Raw genomic sequence first — 7,228 nt, forward strand, 5'->3', positions numbered from 1 at the left:
TGGACTGGTAGCCAGTGCAGCTGGAAAAGTACTGGCATAATATAAGCTCATTGGCCAGTCCCTGTTAACAATCTTGCTGCCCTATTTTGGACCAGTTGAAGTTTCTGGGCCATTTTCAAAGAAAGCCCCACATATAAACTTGAGGAAACTCAAGAACTTTGAGGCCCAGATAGTTTTCTCATCCATCCTTCCTGTAGTTAGGGATAGAAAGAGAAAGAAAAATACTCCGGGTGAATGACTGGCTACAAAGGTGGTGCTGACGAGAGAGAGTTGGATTCTGGGACCACGGGCTATACTTCCTGGAAGATGGGCTGTTGGCAAGGGATGGGTTGCACCTCACAAAGGCTGGGAAGAATGTGTTTGGCCACAGCATGAAGAACTTCATCAGGAGGGCTTTAAACTGAATCCTATGGGGAAGGGAGATGTAAAGTTGGGGGTAATGATGGACGAAGGCTCATACACCACAATGGAGAGAACAGCTTTGATAGCGCCCAATAATAGTCTTCACAAACATGTAGGAAGAAAGCCAAACCATGAAGCACATGGTCTTCGATGTCTATATACTAATGCCCAGAGTATGGGAAACAAACAGAACGAACTTGAACTCTTAATACAGGAGGGAAATTAAGACTTGATAGGTGTAACTGAGACTTGGTGGGATGACTCTCATGACTGGAATACAGCAATTGAAGGATATAACTTGTTCAAAAAGAACAGGAGGAACAGAAAGGGAGGTGGAGTTGCACTGTATGTGAACAATACATATCTCTGCACAGAAATACAGGAGGATGAGCTTCGTAGCCCCATTGAGGGCATCTGGGTTAAAATAAATGCAGCAAAGAATAAAAGGAACCTGGTGGTCGGAGTCTACTACCGGCCACCCGATCAAGGAGAAGACAAGGATGAAACTTTTGAAATGCAAACAGCCAATGTTTCAATGAAGCATGATGTAGTTGTAATGGGGGACTTCAATTTCCCCGATATTTGTTGGGAGACAAATTCTGCAGAACATGGCCCCTCCAGGAAATTCCTGACTTGTGTTGCTGATAACTTCCTCCTACAGAAAGTGGAGGAAGGAACTAGAGGATTGGCTGTCCTTGACTTGATCCTAACCAACAGAGATGACTTGGTGGGTCAAGTAGCAGTTACAGGAACTCTGGGGGAAAGCGACCATGTTGCACTTGAGTTCTTGGTTCTAAGGGAAGCAAAAGCCGAGTGTAGTGAAACGCGTACCCTGGATTTTAGGAAAGCTGATTTTAATAAACTCAGAAAAATGATCAGGAAGGTCCCATGGCAAGCGACTCTAACGAGAAAAGGAATCCAAGATGAGCAGGAGTTTTTTTTAAGAAAGGAAATTCTCAAGGCACAATTACAAACAATTCCAACAAGAAGAAAAGGTGGAAGACAACAGAAGAAGCCAAGGTGGCTTCACAAAAAGCTAAGAGATGAGCTGAAAACTAAAAAGGACACATATAGGAAGTGGAGAGAAGGCCAAGCAACAAAGGAAGAGTACAGGCAGGTAGCACAGAATTGCAGGGATGGCATCAGGAAGGCCAAAGCTGAGAACGAGCTGAGGTTAGCGAGGGAAGCTAAAAGCAACAAAAAGGCTTTCTTCAGCTACGAGCATAGTAAAAGACAGAGGAAAGAAATGGTAGCTCAGCTATTAAATAAGGATGGCAAAATGATAACAGCTGACAAAAAAAAGGCAGAGGTGCTCAATTTCTACTTTGGCTCAGCCTTCTCCCAAAAGAAGGTCTATGACCTCCCTGGCAAAGGCGAAGTACAGGCTGAAGGGGCAGGATTGCAGCTTGAGATCGACAGGCATATGGTCAAGGAACACCTCATTACTTTGAATGAGTTCAAATCTCCAGGGCCAGATGAACTGCATCCTAGAGTCATAAAGGAACTGGCAGAAGAACTCTCAGAACCGCTGTCTATTCTCTTTGAGCAATCATGGAGGACGGGTGAAGTGCCAGATGACTGGAGGAGGGCTAATGTGGTCCCTACCCTCAAAAAGGGTAAAAAGGAGGAACCTGGGAACTACAGACCAGTCAGTCTGACATCAGTTCCTGGGAAAATTCTGGAGCAGATGATAAAGCAATCCATCTGTAAGCACCTTGAAAACAATGCAGTGATGACTTGAAGCCAACATGGATTTGTCAAGAACAAATTCTGCCAGATGAGTCTGATCTCATTTTTGGATCAGGTCACCTCCCTTGTGGACTGTGGGAATCAATGCTGTGGACATAATATACCTCGACTTCAGCAAAGCTTTCGACAAAGTGCCCCGTGATATCCTGATGAGCAAACTAGCTCAAAGTGGGCTAGACGAAACAACGATCCGGTGGATCCACAGTTGGCTACAGAATCGGACTCAAAGAGTGCTTATCAATGGGACCTTCTCAAACTGGGGAGAGGTAACGAGTGGGGTACCGCAGGGCTCAGTCCTGGGCCCAGTGCTCTTCAACATTTTTATGAATGACTTGGAGGAGGAGGTGCAGGGAATGCTGATCAAATTTGCAGAGGACACCAAATTGGGTGGGATAGCTAATACTTTGGAAGACAGAAACAAAATTCAAAGTGATCTGGATAGACTGGAGTGCTGGGCAGAAAACAACAGAATGGCATTTAATAGGGACAAATGCCAAGTTCTGCACCTAGGAAAAAGAAACCAAATGCACAGTTACAAGATGGGGGATACGTGGCTCAACCACACTACAAGCGAGAAGGATCTTGGAATTGTTGTCTAACACAAGCTGAATATGAGCCAACAATGTGATGTGGCTGCAAAAAAGGCCAATGCTCTTTTGGGCTGTATTAATAGAAGTATAGCTTCCAAATCCCAGGAAGTGCTAGTTCCCCTCTACTCAGCACTGGTTAGGCCTCATTGGAGTACTGTGTCCAGTTCTGGGCACCACACTTTAAGAAGGATGCAGACAAACTGGAGAGGGTTCAGAGGAGGGCAGAGGACTGGAAACCAAGTCTTATGAAGAGAGACTGAAGGAACTGGGCATGTTTAGCCTTGAGAAGAGAAGACTGAGGGGAGATATGATAGCACTCTTCAAGTCCTTGAAAGGTTGTCACAGACAGGAAGGCCAGCATCTCTTTTTGATCATCCCACAGTGCAGGACATGGGATAATGCGCTCAAATTCCAGGAAGCCAGATTCCGGCTGAAAATCAGGAAAAACGTCCTGACTGTTAGAGCAATACAACAATGGAACCAATCACCTAGGGAGGCGGGGGGCTCTCCCACCCTGGAGGCATTCAAGACAAGGCTGGACAGCCATCTGTTGGGGATGCTCTGACCTGGATTCCTGCATTGAGCAGGGGTTGGACTCGATGGTCTTGTAGGCCCCTTCCAACCCTACTATTCTATGATTCTATAACACATTGCAGTAATCCACACGAGAGGTTATTATCAGAGCATGGACAACTGTAGCTAGGCTCTCTCTGTCCAGAGAAGGGTGTAGTTGGTACACCAGCCTGAGCTGATAAAAGGTGCTCCCTGCCACCTAGTCCACCTGTGCCTCAAGTGACTGTTCTGCGTCCAAGAGCACCCCCAAACTATGAACCTGATCCTTTAGGGGGAGTGCAACCCCCTCCAGAACAGGTTGAGTATCACCTAGCCAGGCAGACAAACCACCCACTAACAGTACCTCCATCTTGTCTGGGTTGAGTCTCAGTTTATTGCCCAGGCACTGATTCGGAGCAGCCACTTAGGACTTAATCCCAAGGGCTGGCACAAGGCATCAGTTTTGTTGAATCAATTTGAAAGAGTGACTGTAAGAACGTAGGAAGAAGAGTTGGGCTGGGTCCGATCAGGAGCTAATGTGGTCAAGTGTTCTGTTCCCACAGTGGTCAACCAGATGACTTTCTGGGTAGCCCACAAGCAGGGGCCCAAGGGCAGAGTCCTATGAGGCTGTTGCTTCCCAGAAACCAGTGCTTCAAGGCCTGCTGCCTCTGAGTCTGTAGGATCAGGGGACACAAAGCTGAGAGGGACAGCCAACGCCATGGAAAGCAGAATCCAGATGAAACACGACCTTAACAGGTGGGGACCCAATATGCACAGAATCTGTTTTAACTGGAATCAGTACTTCAAGGTGCCTCGACACCGGTGGCCGGCAAATGGGTTGGTGGTGGGCTCCTTGAGGCAGGATCCTGATGGCATTGCAAAATGTAAGGAGTCAGCTGGGGGCAGGGGAGTTCAGCTGAGCTGAAACGACACTGATGGGAGCAAGAAAATGGTATGGAACAGAAAGGGGTGGGGCTAAAATACTTGTATTTTATTTCTTTTAAAACATTTCTTCAAGCTTTTATTTTGTGAACACATTGGATCAAGTCAAATGTTAGACCAAGGAACTGTGTGGACGTCATGAGAAACGGTGGTGTAAGAAACCGGGAAGTGTTGAATGAAGGTGCGAGAGACCGGGGGGGGGGGCAGGCCACCCACTCTTCCTTGGACCAGGACTGCTGTGTCTGGACCAGGCCATTGGGAACAGGACTATGAATGCAGAAGTACTGATATCTAGGGATCAAATGCTTTAAGAAAAGACACTGGGTATCACAAAAACAAAAACGGGCTTTGCAGCCACATGTAGGAGGAAGATGTTGGTGTCTGGGCTGATTACAAGTTAAACAGGGCCAGGAGTGCGTCAAGACTGCTCAAAAAGTGAATGGGTCAGTTCTCATAACACGAGGGTGGTTGATGAACCACAGAGGCTTGTTAACCACGCCTGTGCATGCCAGCCGATTCACCTAATGCGACCCTCGCCAGGCACGGCTTGTCCTGACATACGAACCTAGTGAGGGCAGGGGGCTGGGGTTGTTGACAAGCCATCCAGCAACTCTAGAGCAGGCTGTGGGTTCTGGGTGGTTTGTTAACCACCCCACCACCCCTCCCTCCCTGCGCATGGACCTCAAGACAAGCCTTGCCCAGCGAGGGTAATTTGTTAAATTGGGCAGCAGATGACCAGCAGGGATGGTTAACAAGCCACTATGGCTTATTAACCACCCTTGTGTCATGCGAACCTGGTCAGTGACATTTTGGGCAACGTTAGCAGACGTTTAATGTCCAGCCCAGGAATGGGAGTGTGGACACCACCGAGAGCGTGAGCTTCTTCACCCGCTCTTCCCCAGTGACAGTGTTTCTCGTTGCGCTTTTCCCTCCTCCCATCTTCCTGACAAGGGTGATGCACAGCTCTGGCTCCTTGGAAACTGGGTGATTGCTTCCTGGCACTGTTGGAATAGCAGCATCTGTAATACATTTTTGAATGCTATTTTCTCAAATACATGCACTTCTGTATGCACTTTCCCCTAATATATGTGCATTTTTCTACCCATTTTTAATTTGAGAACTGAAATGCAGAATTTGGAGAAGTGTGATTTTTGAAGGATAATTGCATTTTGGTTTGCATGTTAGTTTGAAAGAGTGAAATTAGGTACGTTCACATTGAACTGCAAACTGGATGAAGTTCTACCCCATCCCTAATTACAGGGGAATTGTCTGTGTAGAAAGAAAACCAATGAAACATAAAAAAAAAGAACTTGGCATGTCTCATTGCTTGCAACTCCCCCCATAGCTGCTGGATGTCACTGTGATACTGTCATCACTCCCTCTACAGCAAGGAATCTAACAACCTCAGTGGAGTGAAACCTTCTGCCAATCTTGTTGCCCTTGTACAAGGCACAGAGGAGGCCACATGTGGAATATTGTGCCCCATTTTTGTCCCCCAAGGAAGGATAAATTCATGCTGGAATAGGAAAGAAGGCAACAAAAATTATCCTTGGAAAAGAGCATTTATCTTCAGAGCAAAGATGGAAGGAGCTCAGCCTGTGTTGTGTAGAAAAAACAGCATCTCTTGCGGCTGGAGGTTTGGATTCCACACAAATAGGGAGGCGGCTGGCACTCCCCCACTGGAGGCATCAAGACGAGGCTGGACAGCCACCTGCCAGGGATGCTCTGACCTGGATTCCTGCATGGAGCAGGGGTTGGGCTCGATGGCCTTGTGGGCCCCTTCCGGCCCTACTGTTCTATGACTCTGTGTTGCAGTGGTGCTGCAGGGGTACCTTTGGCAAGTCTGTCAGCAGTTAAATGTCTGGACGTAACTGACTGTTATGATTTTTTTCTGGGCCAGCAGAGCTGAGATCTCAGGAGACATCCCATATGAGGGCAGCCATGCACTCAGCATTATCCGCTCCTCCAGGCACAGGCAGATGCCTGTCTTTGCTGAGAGTCATGTCATGTCCTGTCTCCTCCTGGCCTCCTGCTGTATAAAGAAGGGAACAAAAATGGGGCTGGGTCACGTGAGGGGTTGGTGCTTTGGGGGATGAAGTGGGGATTTGGGGAGAGGGTCCTACCCCCTGATGTCGTCTAGCCCTCCAGATTGGTCCCAGGAGGCTATCTGGACCCTGGGACCAATCCAGTTCCCTACACCTGGTTTAGGTGATGAGCTGAGTCATGACTGGCCAGGTGAGGGATCCTGAGCTTGTGGCACACAGCTCGAAGAAAGCGCTCTGAGGAGTCCTCAGATGCGAGGCATCAGCCTGGGCCTGGTGGCAGCAGCAGACGGCTGCTGGCAGTGCGGGTGGGGTGGGGATGCAATCTGCCACCTTTCCGGATCCGCTGCCTGAGGCGAGGGATTCAAGCTGCCCCATGGGATGGCGGCCCTGAGAAGGAGAGACTTTCATACAGGGATAGACCACCATAGAGGGGAAGAGGGGCTCCCCCTGGCCCTGGCTCTGCTGTTAGAACACTGACAGAGAGAAACTCACGCAGACCCTGACAATCCAGAGGCTGATTGTGCCCAAGCCCTTCTAGGCTACTTCTAATCAAATCCTGGCTGTAACTTATAAGGCCCTGACACTAAATTTTGTTGAGTTTTTATTGGGCTTTATTAGTTGTAAACCACTCTGAGGGCAGTATAGAAATGTTCTGAATAAATAAAATAAAAATATATTCAGGAAACCCAGATGTAAACACATTTGTGCCAGAAGATACTGAAGCTCCAGGGGTGGCAAGGTCTGGGGAGAGCCAGGCAGAGGACAGCTGCTTCTGCAGAGGCTGAAGGAGCCCAGTGGCATGCCAGGAAGGAACTAGGGATGTACGAAATTGCCCTTACCTGTCTCCGCCGGGTTCCGCTGGGGGGGGGGAGGCGCTCCGTCCCTCCCCCCGGAATCCTGGCTGGCTGGCTCCGCTCCGCGGGGATTCCGCAGAGCTGCCGGCTGGCT

Source organism: Heloderma suspectum, chromosome 5 (genome assembly GCF_057233095.1).
Source record: "Heloderma suspectum isolate Gila_16-S chromosome 5, 16-S_ref, whole genome shotgun sequence".
NCBI lineage: Eukaryota > Metazoa > Chordata > Lepidosauria > Squamata > Helodermatidae > Heloderma > Heloderma suspectum.